This window comes from Passer domesticus, chromosome 3, assembly GCF_036417665.1.
Source record: "Passer domesticus isolate bPasDom1 chromosome 3, bPasDom1.hap1, whole genome shotgun sequence".
Taxonomy (NCBI): Eukaryota; Metazoa; Chordata; class Aves; order Passeriformes; family Passeridae; genus Passer; species Passer domesticus.
Window position 1 is genome coordinate 66,612,115 of NC_087476.1, and position 14,261 is coordinate 66,626,375.

A 14,261-nucleotide genomic window follows, 5' to 3' on the forward strand; every position below is an offset into this window, starting at 1 on the left:
AGCAGAACAATGCTGGGAGGAAAAAGAAATAGTAATCCTGAGAGTATATATCTTTTTGCGATACTGGGGAGGACAGGGAATAGAGAAAAAATCAAAGCCTAGCAAACTGAAAAGGACCCCACTAACCCAAAGCAAAAAACCCCTGCTTGGTATTTCAACATATCACTAGAACTCCTGTTCTTATGTATTTTCTTTTATTTTTTCCTATGCTGTTGCCCACTGCTTTTTCATTTCAGATTACCATGGTAAACCCATTTATACTGAAATGTATTGAGAGAATGATGCTTTTGTGTGTTGAATGTGCTTTGACATAATTTATCTAGAACTTGACAGGGGTTCCATCCTTGTTGATTAAAAAGGCATTAATGAGATGGGTACTTGTCAAGACTGGATTATGGCCATCTTCATGTTAGTGAAAGGGCAGTGGAATGACTACTGAAAACAAATGTGAAGCACACATTTTTGCAATGAATTATTGATTGTGCTTGATAGAAATGGAATGTCCAGGAAGCAAAATATAAACACTCCTTGATATTTCAATCAGGTGTATTATGGCGTTGTTAATGTGAAATAGAAAGCTGCACATGATACCAAGTATTTTCTTTTTAAAGAAGCATAGTCTAGGAAGAAAAAAAATGGGTGTATGTGGCTTTTATCTTTATTAAGCCATAATGCATTATAGCTTATGGAACACGCAAATTGATTTCTTCAACGTGCACATGAGAATTCTTAATTACCATCAGATAAACTGATGATAATTCAGCTAGATACCAAACACATGGTTGACAATACATCTACAACAATTCTCAGAGCTTAAAAATTTAAACACACACTAATGCTGATTTAATTTCTTAGCTATTTAGATATTTTTACTTGACAAATTGAAATAGGTGTCATCCTGGGGAACCAGACTAAAATCTGATCTGTAAAGGCTTATTATCTTTACATAATGCTTTATAGACACTGCTTTGCTGTGACAGTCTATTCACAGATTTTTATCTTGTAATGTCAAAACAATTAATGGGAAAATAATAATTTAAGGAAGCTTCATCTTACTTGTCTTCAGTTTGCTAATAAGCTCCTGTCTCTGTCTCTGGAAATTTTTAATATGTATGTGTGAGGAAAGATGGAGTGCAGGGTTGCTGCTGCTTGAGTAAGATTTCAAGAAAATTATAACCATGAACATTTGTTTCTGCACAGACACACGCACATATCTCTAATCTCAGAAGTATGGGATGTGAGATGCAGTAAACATTTCCTGCTCACCATAATTTGTATGTCTTCCAGCAGGAGATAAACAACAAAATATTAGGGTGTGGCATTTGCAGAATTTTCCCTAAATATGTGGAGATACTTTTAGGGTATGTTGATTTCTAAAATTAGAGAAAAAACCCCTTATTTCTTTCCTTTGCTGTTCATATAATGCAATTGGAGAAAAGTGCAGCAAAACAGTTTTATTTAATTCTGCAATGCATATTTTAATTTTTCTTGTTTGCATAAAATCAGCAGCCGCTATCCATTTTCTTGTTCATTACTGTACTCAGTGTGTTTTCCTGTTTGAAGCCCCATTAAAATATGGTAGCTTGAATTCTGAGACATGATGAATGTTTTTGGGGTTTTGACACTTGATGTGAGAGTTTTAAAAAGCCTTTATTTTCATATTTCATTTTCATTATTATAATAAACTACAAAAAAGTAGTAGTTAGGAAGATCCAGCGCTGACATTAATATTGTCTGGTCTTGTGGAATGACAAGCAGTCCTCTATTCTGAGTTAGGCACATCTTTTGGTTGGCACATGGGTTTTTTGGGTTGCAGCACAGGGATTAAAGGATTACATTGCCCACTAGATGGATAAATGATTCTTGTCTGGCTTCAAGGCAAGTGTGTTGCAAGGAGTATCTAAAATTTAACTCTTCTTTTTAACTTTTTTGTTTCATAAAGGCAGTAACTTGAGAAACTGCCTCCCATCTCCTATTCTAGCTGAATAGTTTTTTGTTTAGCAAGTAATTTCTCTTAGAAATATCTAACCATAGATGTCTTCTAAGATATTTATGGGTGTTATGTGCCAAAATACCCTAATTAGCTTACTAGAAAGTGTGATCATCATGTGTATAAACATTATCAAGCACGTGATGGAATCTTGTGACTTCAATTTCACCCATTTGGCAATAATATGGGATAATCTGCTTCCATTTAAGCAGTGCAAAGGGAACTAACTTGTTTTCTGTTCCCTGGCCAAGCAGTAACATTTGAAGTGAGTGTGTGGGTGGTGGTGGGGGTGAATAAAGACCACTTCACCAGGAGAAAAGTTTGATCTGTTGCCTTTTTCAGCTAAATTAGTGCTCAAACTAAAGGGAAGCAACCTGCTCAAACTATAAAGTAACTTGGCAGGACAGCAAACAGTTTCCTGTCTGGGTGGATTGTGCCAGGATATGAACAGCTACATTTTAGATATAATGTGCAAAGTAAAATCCGTTCAGTTTTGCAATACACATTAGCTTTTTCACTGCAAAATGGTAACTTACAGAGACTTGTTTTTTTCTTTTTTCCAAATTTTCTGGTAGTGTACGATTTCTGTGTTTAGAGAGAGAGAGAGAGACTTATTTTTCTGGTTTTGTATGATTGTGTGTTTTATATTTACATTAAGGATTTTTTAAATAATGAGAGTATGTGGGGATTAAAATTCTTCACTGACTGAAATCGGTCAGCAAAAATCAAAAGCTTGGTTGGGAAGAGTTGTCAAGCCAATAATGGGTAGGAAAAAGCTGGTTCCACTTGTGCACAAGCCCACAGCATTTTCTCATACAATTGCTGAGAGGTTGTGTGTGGTCAGCACCACACTGGTAGCCTTAGGCTGACTGGAACTGCTTCAAACAGACCTAAATATCACCAGATACAGAGGAATCTGCTGCCTGTTCCTATTGTTCCTTCTTGTAAGAAGCAATTCATACATAGGCAGGCATAAAAAGTCTGGTTATCTTTAGGTTGCAATGACAGTTTTAGCAGGTCTGCCACAAACTTAAAATTCAAAATAATGGCATCTTACAGCGAAACCTGTTAATACACCTCTGAGTGATTTAGTCCTTGCTGAGAGTTAAGCTAATATAACAAGTTGTAAGGCCTCGTGTCAGCAGTTTGCACCTTAATAATCACAAAACATTAGACTCACACGAACTGTTTTTAATTCAAGTCCAAGCATACGGTTCGAATTGTTTCCTATAAAAACTCTCTCGAAATATTAACTGTGATTATTCCACTATTATAAGTAGTTTGATCCAGTTTGGTTGAAGAATATTGTGGGAAAATAAGTGACTACTGTGTGATGAGAACTGTGAGAGAAAATAGGTTCTTTCCCCATCTGGTAGATTTAAAAGAAAAATTATACTAAATTAGAGGTTTATGTTATCATTTGTTGATGATATTTTTATGCCTCCATAATATCTTATATTTAAAAATATTGGTGCTTGAGGAAGCTAACTCATTTCTCTCTAGGTACTAAAATTCCCATAAATGTGTAATATGAAATCTGATGGATTTGTTTTTACTGAATTGAGATGTAACTGGCAGTATGACTTGTTGTAATCCCTTTGCTAAATTGAGTTTTGCATGTTTTCTCACTGTTACATTTCACTATGCACTGTATGTATTTTAAATATGTAACTCTGCGATGACTGGGAATAGTTGTGAAGAGGTTGTTATAGTCTCTCTTGCATAAGTAATGCATCCATAGAAAACAGAATTAGGTCATTGGCACACATGTTTAAGTGATTCAGCTCAAACAGAAGACCTGGAAATGAGGAAAGAGCATTTGTGAAATGAGGAAAGAGCATTTGAAAATCTTCTGTGTCCTGAGGTTCTCCTGACTTCTCATCTTAAGGCTACATGTTATGGCAACAGTCCTTCCTCTCGAGGACAATTAGATCTTCTTGGTCAGTGTTTAGCCTTTTCTCCTGGTAAATGAAGCACAAATCAGCTCTGGGGTATTGCTGTGGCTGTACACTAAATCAGTAATACAAGAGGTAGGTCCAGACTGTTGTATATTACTCCTGAACTTCTACTTCCTCTGGTACCCCTAACTGAATAATATCTAAATGTCAACTGTACATCCAAAACTGGTAAGTTTTAAAGGTTTCCATGAGAACAATCCTTAGATTTTTGAAGGATCTCAGTGGTGTGCAAGTATTTAACAAAATACATTACTGATGAAGGATGTTGGCTGGCTGGAGTGGCCCTTGTCCACGAGTCCCTCAGTTAAGGTGTGATTTGCTTAGTTTGTGTGTGTGGTTGTCCCCGCACTCTGCAGGAAGCAGAGCATCAGCACAGCTGTGGAAAGTCATATGCACAGATCTTGATGTTCCTCACCCTCTGCTCTGGTTTGAATGTGAATTGTTGTATAGCGTATCATCTCTGTGTCTCCTTTCTTTAGGCTGCAAGAGACCCTGTTAATGCTGGCTCTTTGTTACTCAAGAACAGTTTTATGATGCTTTCAAATTTTAAAGATGATTAGGGTTATGTTCCCACTGATGGGAGTATCTCTCACTAGCAAGCTGAAAACACCCTGTTTGTAAGCTGCAATGCAAACATGAGCAGGTAAACTTTGCCAAATCTGCTCTAGTATTTTGCATGATCAGTTTGTTATTTTAGTCCCTAAATCTTGATGAAGGAATTTTGTAGCCATGAGTTTCCTAAGTGCTTTGGCTGTGAAAAAGTTCGAAGCAGTGCCCCACAGTATGAAACAATGTATAGCAGAACTTGTTTCCATCAATTAAAATCTCTTCATGGTGGTGCTGGTCAAAACAGAATAACTTCATTAAATTCAGTGTCTAAATTCTGGACTGACAAATAGAGCAGAATTGTCGCTTGCTCTTTTTTGGAGTATTCTGTTCCATGCTTCATACTATGTCCCTGATGAAAGGGAAATTTCTACATGTTAAGAAAACCCCATTGATCTGGACTGTAGTAGTAGATTGCATAAGAATATCAGCATGCTTTAAAATAAATATATGAAGTAATGCTATATGTAGCAACTGTCATATGGTTTAATCATAGCTTAATACAACTGAGTTCAGTCTGAGTCCAAGAGATAGTTATCCTATTAAAATCCAGTGTGATTACAGAGCTCCTTTCAGGAAAGAGGAGAAAAAAGGCTTGTCAGCTTTTGGCAGTGCTGAGGTGTTGGACTTCGATCAGAAGCTCTGATTCCTGTGGCTTCTATTACACAGGGAAGGAACTTGTCTTGGCACATCTTCTAACGGGTTATGAAAGATCTGTTGCTCTTGACTATTGGAAGAACTTTCTTGATTATCAGACATCTTGGTTTGATTAAATCCTTCCAGAGAAGTCATGAATTAGAACCTGAGCAATCACATGAATGGTTTTAATAATGAATTTCCAGGCACCATATTTATGGAGCATGGGAGAATAGCACTTCTCTGCCTAGCAGATGTGAAAGAACAAGTTTATTGAAGGCTATAAGATGTACTTAATTGGAGATTAAAACATCGTAAAGGAATGGAAGGTTAAAACTCATTTGTAAATAGCAGTATGAGAACTAGAAGCTACTGTATGATTTATTTTAATAAGCATATTAAATAATAAAAATGGTTGAGGTTTTATATATTTTCTTAGATTTTACTTCTTTTTCCACTTGATACGTTGTCATTCTCTCTTAAAATCAGTGTAGTGCTGCAAGTGGTCAGGTTTTTCTGGGTTTACTCTTCAGAAGAGCCACTGGAAGACTTGAAATAGAAACATGTACAATCCCAAGCAATGTCAGTAAAAAGCAAGTAAATAGTGAAAAGATATTGATTGAATACACCTTCTGTTTTTTTAATAAACCTGAACACCACAGACACTTCACAGAGCTCCACAGATAAAGACTGGACATTAATGGAAATGTAGGAGCCAATTTTTGAAACCTCTAGGCAGGCATAGGTTTTCTGGAAATGGACGAATGTTGCTGCTTTCACAGAGCTGCTTCAGCTTCCCCCATCTTGCCCATGTGGGATGGGAAAGGCTGTGTGTGATTCCCCCTTACAGAATGAGCAGCCAGCCAATTTCTGTGGCGGCAGGTAAACCTGGCCACCTACCGCAGTTTTCAGAGATGTGGGGCTCCTATGACTGATCTCACCTGAGGCCTCAATATGTCTAAAACTTGATTCTTTGGTGGCCCTCCCAATGTTTCTTGCTAGGGCAGAGTGTTAATTTTGGGTGTAATAGTTGTATCTGATCAGCTCCACATCCTGACCCTATCATCCAAAGAGATAGAGACAGGGAAACATATTTTCAGGTGCTGTAAGTTCAAGCTCATAACCTTAATGTTTAGTTTCTCTTTCTTTAAATGCAACTGTTGTACTAGTTGATGAACAGTGTGATCTAACCTTGTGTCTGTAACTATGTTCCCAAAGCCTGAGATGCCTTAAGGTTATCCCAGCCAGATGTGGAAAACTAGACTTCCTTTTAGGCTAGCTTTAGAAATGCTTCCCCTTCTTATGGGTTGCAGGAGGGGTACTGGAGGCTTCGGAGTGTTTTTATTTCTGTTCTTGCTACAAAATGGGCAAGTGCTAACTGAGTTTAAACTAGACTCTGGGCTCTAAGCCATGCTGCCATCTGTGCTAGCTAGTCAGGATTCAAGATATTCCGACTCGAGTTAACCTTCTGTCTCTGTGGAGGTAGGTAGGTTCCAGCCAAGATTCAGTAAAAATTGTAAACTATTGATAGCGCAAAAAGACAAGGCTTATTTTTCATTAATTTTATATACTGAATTTTTTTTTCATTGGTCTGTAATTGTAGATAAAACACAAACAGATTGCAATGTTTTAAAAAAGCGCGAGGTAGCTATTACTTTCCATGCAAAATACTTATAAAATAAAATAACCTAAGGATCTGTTAGGAATCAGTAACTTTTGGATTTTTTTGTTCTTGCCATTCCAAGGGAGACTTTTTCAGTTCAACTCTGGGCTTGATTTTTCACTTTGGATCATACAGCTCTTGTTTTAACTGACTAGCTACACCTGTCCTCATGCTGTAATAGTTATTTAAGACAAAGATGTTATATGCAATTTTTACGAATGTTCTCTGGTTTGGGGAAAAGAGATAAATTTAAAACATAAGGGCTTTTTTCCCCCCAAAATCCTTACTATATTTTGTATATCATAATTTCATGTTTAAACTTTTATCAAAATACAGTTTACTTAATGAAGTACAGCATACAGATCAGCAGTTTCCAACTTTCTGTTGTGTGTGAATCCAGTTCCAGCAGCACAATATTTTTTTTCCAGTTTTTCTTTTGGTCTGTTAACCCTGATTTAAGAATCACTGACTTTGCAGAACGATGGCCATGGGAAGCCTCACTGATGAGAAATGAGTGCTTTGTTTGTGGGAATACCAGTTCCCAGTGCTGTCTTGGCTGGTGTCCTGGCTCTGACAGTGTACTTGACAGCATCCGATAACTGAAGTTGTAAAAATGGCACAGTAGGCATATAAGTTCTTCTTCCAACTGTTTTCACTCTAATTACAGATATTTAAAGACAGGTTTAAACCCATAAAACATGAGATTTTAATAACCTTTCAAGATGTTATGTTGGTTTCACAAAATCTGAATATCGCTGACAGCTGTGCAAGTTATGACTGTCAAAACTTGCTCTTATTTTGATTTTTTTTTAATTCTGCAAAACAATACTGATCAGTTTCACCCCCCTGCATTTCTCTGCCTTCAGTTTCATTGCATAATTCCTTATGTTGCAAGATAAGTCACTCTCATTCTAACTTCTCTACATAAATACTGATTTTTATGTTCTAGCTGTTTTTCAGTTTGAAAAAAAAAGCAAAAAGTGTTAAAATTGTAGTCTCTTCAATTTAATGCTTCCAACTTTCTCCCATTTTCCTTAACAGGAGTGTACACATCAGGTTGCCTGATGGACTATGACAGATCATGGCACATTTCCCTGTGTGTAAGGTGTTTCCCTTTTTCCATTCACAATACTCCCAGTGGCACATTACTCTGTTTTGCCTCTATATTGTCCCCACTAGTTCCATGACATCCTCTTTATCTTAATGTATCTCAAACATTCACCCTTCTCTGGGTGGATGAACATGCATTCAGGCTGGATGAGTGATGGAGGTGGCTGGGAAGTGCTGGACCAGCTGGCTTCTGCCTCCTGCCTCTCAAGGGCTGGTGGCAATGCACTCTTCCATGGTGTTCTTGTTTCCGTAGCACAGATGTGATACAGGGGGATGGATTTAAGCTGAGTCTGGGCTGGGCAGCTCAGTATGTCAGTGTATTGTTGATGTGTTTGCTGTCTGAATATGCAGCCTCAGTTTAGAAGGGAGCTGTTGGAGGAAAAGAAGTAGTAATGAAAAGGACTATCAGATGGTAAAAAAATTCTGGTCATTTCACGTGGGAATGCCTTTTTTTCCAGAGGCTTTGAGAATGCTGTGTGTCTCAAGCTGGCTGTGCAGTCAGTCACTGGTCACAAGCAGCTGGGGGCACTGCCTCAGGTTCTGCAGTGCTGAGACCTGGGGTGCAGTGGGGTCTGTGATGTGATGGCTCTGCCACAGGGCCTGCAGAGGCTGCGGGTCTCCAGGTCTGACTGGACCCATCCTGCCGAGAAAAACAATGCTTCTCCTCTCTGAGAGAGGTAGGGACAGACCAGGGAACTGGGGCAGACTGGCTGCCTGGGAGGGTGGGTCTGGCTCCTCTCTGCCCTGGACAGGAGTCACTGCTGTGCCTCACGCTCTTCTTCAGCATCACCATCAGCCATCTCACTTCTCGGAGAGCTGGAATGGGAAAGCAAGTAGCAGGGATGCAAGACTGTTTTCCTGCCTCCAGCAACTTGCTGCTGTAGGCAATCATCAGCTTCAACTGCACACTTTTAGAGGATCCTGAGTTGGGAAGAGTCTGAAGAGACTGGCTAACACTGTGGCAGCAGGTGAGCTGCCAAATGCCAGCATATCAGAAAACTGGATTTGAAGAGGGATAAAATTTTATTGTATCTTGATTCAGGATGACAGTAATGATTTTTTTACATTTTTATATCCAAATAGATATGTAGGTGTATGTATACACACACGTATATTTATACATACATACACATATGTAAAATGTTACCAAATCCAAAGGGGAAAGTTTTTGGGACTATCAGTTACTGCTGAGACTATCAGTTCACAGAACAAAGCAAACTGAGAGACTCTACCCTGGGTTGGGATAGATGTCATTTTCCAAAGTTGTAGTTTATTGTGCTATTCTGGGTGTGCCCTTTCTTTAGTAAACAGAAGAAAACTGAGAGATACTTTCTGAGCCGGCTAGCAACTAGGGTCTTTAACATCTGTCTGTTGAGGGGATGTAAAGTTATTTTACAGGGTATTTACACTTCCTTTCTGTTCAGCTTTGGTGTGTGTGCCTTGTTCCATAATTTTTGATGAGAGCTGTGTTATGCTCCATCTGCACTTGCAATGGACCCCAGAAATTGTTAGATGGAATTTTTTTGGCTGGGTTGCAATGTACATTTCACTAAGTGTTTTTTATAGTAAGGCTGTGATAAAAGATCTGCTCTCATAGAATATGCATGGCTTTTCAAATGCTTTGAAAAGCAGATTAATTTTTTTTATTCCCAGCAATTCCAATAGCAACTTATTACTGGAGTTTTTTCATTAAGTTGTTGGAAACAACTGTACTGCAGCAAATGATAAATACGCTATATTATTCTGAAAATTCTGCACTGTAAAGCATGAACATAATTTTCTTACTTATAAGATACTTTCCATGCTGTGCACAAATCTCTTATTATGTGTCTTCTGTTGTGGTTGTCCTTATTTTCATTTAAATTTATTGCAGTGCTTTGTCTGAAGAAAATATTTTGATTGGTTAGTAAACATGCCACAGGGGGTAGGTAATTTACATGAACAGCAATTCTGTTGAAATTGCTATTCAGCAATTTAAACTACCTGTTTCATCCTTGCTGTAGTTAAAGGAGGGGAAAGATCTCCCCAAAACATGGCCTAGGAGGAGAAAATACACTAATAAAATGACCCACCAGAAAAACAACAGCCAGTTCCAGAAATACGAAATAGGTAGCTTGTTTCTAATAAGATAATAACTTTTTGGGATAGTAGGACTTGTTAGTCTCTGTGAACACCCCAGCAATTTGTTTCTATTGCAATAAATTCCTGTAGCCTTCAGTGCTTCTCCTGTTCTCCTATAAAACTAGATGGGACTGAAATTATTTACCAGTAGCTTGAGAAAACTAAACTTAATTTTTCAACTACTCCAATTAGCACTAAAATATGCTTACAAAATAGCAACTTCATTAACAAAATTAAGGAGATGAAAGCCAGTGTCAGAGATCAATCAAGTATGAAGATTGCTGTTTTCCCCAGAACATATTTTTTTTTAAAAAACAGGTTGTTTGTGCTTGATCAAGTTATAGTAAATCTGTTAGTTACTTAACAGCTGAGAGATTATGAATTCTGTAAAAGCATCTAATATATTAATGATCACCTGAGGCTTTTAAAAAAGGTTTCAGCTGTGAATGGCCTCCCAGTCCTGCTGCAGTACTTTTGCAAGTCTCCCGTTCCTGGACCTCCTTTTCCCAGTCTTTGAGGACTGCGTCAGGCTGCAAATGAAAGCACTTCTGTTTGGGGAACCACTGAAGCATACATAACTATGATCACTTTAAATATGTAAAAGATTCTGCCCTGGGACTTGGTGTGACAGAAGATGCCCTTTGTCCTTGCACATTGCAGAGCATTTTTCACTCTATACACACTTGCAGTGTTCACTGACAAACTGCTTTCTGCTGCCTCACTCCTGATGTTTCCATTTCCATGTGTTTCAGTGACAGACTGAGACCCATACCCTAGTGGAACCAAAACTTGGTAGAGAAAGAAATTTAGAAATCTAGACATGTTATCGAGGTATGTCTAACAACACGTCTCCAGTACTCAGATTTTGATAAGTAAAATTTTCTGAGAGCTGAGAGATCTGATTTTAAACATTAAAGTGTCTGCCATATCCACATGATTTATTTCTATCAACTTGCCACACTGAAGAATTACAATGGGAATGAAATAGGGGGAAAAACACCCCAAAACCTGAGGAAGGGGAAGTCTTCCTATCTCTGGTTTAAAGGCCTCAGTGAGGATGTGAAAGACTGAAGATTATTTCTTGCATCTGGGAATATGTTAGTTCAGACTCAGGAAATGGCCCTGCCTTGCAGATGACACTCATCTGGGCTGAGGGACAGTCCTCAGTTGAAACTGCTTTTTTGCACACAAAAGTCATGAGACTTACCTAAAAACATTAAGCAACAGTTTAGATTTGTAAAGTTTATGTATCTAAATTTGATTGCATTCCAGACAGCTTGAACAGGAATATTGCTGCTTGTGCTTCCATGACAGGGGATGGGGGGTTGAAGATACACCAGTAGGCTCTCCTGTTGCCATTTTTGGTTCCTGTTGGCTAAGTGTGATATCTGGGATGTGGCTGGTCTCTGAAACTGAGGCATGTCCTTTTTCTGTGATTTTAGAGTGCAGTGTAGAGGTACTCAGGTCTGTAAGGACAGTGCCTCAAAATTTGGCAATGATATCTAGGCAGCAGGGTAGCTCAACTGTGCAGGGGCTGATAAATACCAGGTAACATATATATCAAGTTGTATTCTGTGCCTAAGGGAAAATAATCCATGAAATTCCTTTGTAAATAAGTATTCTCAGCCTACCTAAACACTTAAACTTCAAAGTTAATAATAACCCAGGCCATTTCCTCATCTGAAATCTGCAGAAAGTTTGTACCAGGACATGTGTTAAGCATGTCCACATAAAACATAGTAGTTGAAAAGGCAAAGATATGCTTTATCCAGAGATCCTTCTCTAAAACATAGAAACCCTCTTAAGTCCTGTACATCTAAAGGGGTTTTAGTAAATCTTGAAAGCAGCTGTAACATATCTGAAGATTGAATGTGCTTGATCCAAGAACAAAATAATTAATTCAATGCTGATACACAAGCTACAGCATCCCTTTTTGTATTTCATGATTCCTGTGGATGATTTAGAGTATGAGATTGACTCACCACCCAGAACACAGAACAGAAGCTCATTAGCTTTTCACTCATTTTTCAAATACATTTTTGTTCCAATAAAAGCAATGAATTAAAAATCAAAGCATAAATTGCTGTAATGTTACTTCTCATAGTTGCATGCAGACAGTTTCTGGTTTTTCTTTTGTTCCTTATTTAAGGTTTTATGATTCAGTGACAATTCATTTATGTAAATAGAGTTTAAAAAATATACTCACAGTTCATTCCAATTTCTAAAATGGTTGCCTTTGGAATGCTATCTCTTCACTGCAGTTCCATCATAGAAATACTTCATGTCATGCACACAAAAAACAGCCCAAGCAGCAAGCTACACCAAAATTTTCCTGGCTTCAATCTTAATAGGAAGTGGTTGGGAATTTCCTGGTTTGAAATGTTTTTGACAGAGTTTTGAAATTATTGTGACATCCTAATTTAACACTATTTAAATGAAATCATTCTCTTTGGTGTTTATTTCAACAGCTATAATAATTAACATTAAAACAGAAAAAAAAATTGCAACCATCTAAGTTAAACATTTTCATTGATTTTGGGTTTCTTTTGGCTTTAGGCCATATTTGGATTTTTGACATTTTATTAATAATTGGAAAAAAATGAATATTTTTGTGGCAAAAAACCTCTCCTTTTGTGTCAGTTTAGAGTTAATATTGTGTTAAGTAAGCTTTTCATATTGGAAGTCATGAAAGGAGGAAAAAATACAGTAAGACTATATTTATTAGACATTAGAATTAATCATTATGAATGACATGAAAACCTTCTAACTGTCAATTGACAAAGTCAGTGTCATAAATCTATAGATATATTTGTATAGACTCAAGCCTTAAAGTATTTTAAATGCAACAGCTGCTATTCCACTTGGGCATTTTCTCACAGTTTAAAAGTCTCCATGTTTTTTGTTTTGCTATTTTTGTGTTTCCTTATTCATGGAAATGGATTTTGTTATTTGTGACATTGTAGTTATACTTGTGTTCCTGAAGTTTGTAAAAGCTCAGTTGTTGATGAATATACAGCATAATAACAATCTTGATAATTTATTACTCTGTCCAAAGCCTAATCCAATTCAGTTGTCAATGTCAGATGCCTGTGAAATTGTTCTTCATTCTTTTTCACCAAGTTAGGAGAAAATGGAGGGTTGGCAAAAAACGGCAGGAACCTTGGCACTCAAAAATTATTTTCAGTGTTTATAAATATTTATAAAATTCAGTCTTTTACTGTTGGGGTGATTTCTGTGAAGATATGTTTGTTTTAAAGCAGAGAATTCTCTCTCCCAGAAACTATGCTGTTGTTTTGAAATTTTGTAGGGATTTTGGATGTGGTTTTATTGGACTATTACTATAATTGACTGTAGGTATCAGAGTGGTAGCAAGCCTGTCTACCGCCTTCCTTTTTAGCCATTTACTAATATATTTGGAAGCATCTATTTTTGCAAACATCCTATTCCAGTGAGTAACTAATTTGCTGACTTCTGGGTAGTTAAACTTCAATTATGGAAGCACATTTAATTTTTGGTTTTTTTGTCTGCACATGGAGGGTTTCAAAGCCCAGGTTAGAAGCAGGCAACATCAAACCTCATAAAAATGGCAGCTTGGGAAATGTGTGTGATGTAGTTATCAGAAAGAATTAATGCCACTGATTATTTTACAGGCACAAAACTAGTTATAGGCCACAGCTGTGGATAGGGATGGAGAGAGAAGGAAGCATGCCAAGACTGCAAAGAAGAAATTAATTTTTGTCAAGCAAGCTTAAGATGTTCAGGGCAGCCTCCCAGGTCACTGATGCATGAGCTATTTGCCTACCTGAGAAGCAGAAATTCACCTAGCAGGGAAATGCTGACAATACTACCTATTATGTTGTTAACTGTAGTAATTTAAAATGTCTTACACATAGTGGTCATTTGGAAGGCAAGGAATTTCAAGGTGCTTTACAATCAGAGTAATTTAAGCTGGAGCAACCTCTAGAGAAATAAGTCCAGCCCTCCACTGCAACTAGAGGAAGTACAGCATGTTGCGTAGAGTCTCATCCAACCCAGTTTTAAATCTCTTCAAAAATAAGCATTCATCAACTGGACCAGCCCCTTGTTTCAGTCCTTGACTATTTCATTTTGAAAAGTTATTTCCTAATACCTCATTGGAATTTCCTGTATTACAGCCTGTGTCGGTGTCACTCATCCT